The 776-nt window shown below is 45.4% G+C and overlaps 1 non-coding gene across 1 annotated transcript; it reads right to left on the reverse strand.

Annotated features, from left to right (window-relative positions):
* Positions 1-265: 265 nt before the first annotated feature.
* On the reverse strand, positions 266-341 carry TRNAN-GUU (transfer RNA asparagine (anticodon GUU)). The gene has a single exon. It is a non-coding gene; the product is annotated as a tRNA-Asn (tRNA).
* Positions 342-776: the final 435 nt, after the last annotated feature.

Genomic DNA, 776 nt, shown 5'->3' on the forward strand with positions numbered 1-776 from the left:
AACGAGGAGGCAGTCAGACAGACTCCCGCAATGGCCCAACCGGGATCCACCTGGCATGCCCACCAGGGGGCGATGCTCTGCCCATCTGGGGTGTTGTTCTGTTGCAACCAGGGCCATTCTTGTGCCTGAGGCAGAGGCCATGGAGCCATCCCCAGCGCCCAGGCCAACCCTGCTCCAATGGAGCCCTGGCTGCGGGAGGGGAAGAGAGAGACAGAGAGGAAGGAGAGGGGGAGGGGTGGAGAAGCAGATGGGCACTTCTCCTGTGTGCCCTGGCTGGGAATCGAACCTGGGACTCCTGCACAACAGGCTGACGCTCTACCACTGAGCCAACCGGCCAGGGCTAAAGTTTTTATTTTAATATGTTTATACTGACAACCCCCACAAGATAAGAGGTGAGTGGATGTTAAACAAAAGCCCCTAGAAGTTCCTCAAAAGATGAATGAATCATATACCTACTATTTGGGATATCATTGGAGACATTAACTGGAATTTAATCTTCTCAGGTAATTATCAATATATAATCCCAAAGAGTCCCCAGTCACTCAAAAGAAAACTTTCTTATTTAGAGAGTTAAAAAGGAATTAATCACATTTAGAGGTTGAGGGGAATAGGGGGACATCTTTTGTTCCAACAGAGAGCTTGGCTTCTTGGCTTAAAACAATTAGATACCAATTCTCAATTTTATTTTTAGAAACCTATAAGATATAGATCAGGATTAAAATACTGTCTTAATTGTGTTCTTTTTCATGTAAAGTTTACTATTTTCTATTGGTAAA

Source organism: Saccopteryx leptura, chromosome 2 (genome assembly GCF_036850995.1).
Source record: "Saccopteryx leptura isolate mSacLep1 chromosome 2, mSacLep1_pri_phased_curated, whole genome shotgun sequence".
In the NCBI taxonomy this organism is placed as follows: Eukaryota; Metazoa; Chordata; class Mammalia; order Chiroptera; family Emballonuridae; genus Saccopteryx; species Saccopteryx leptura.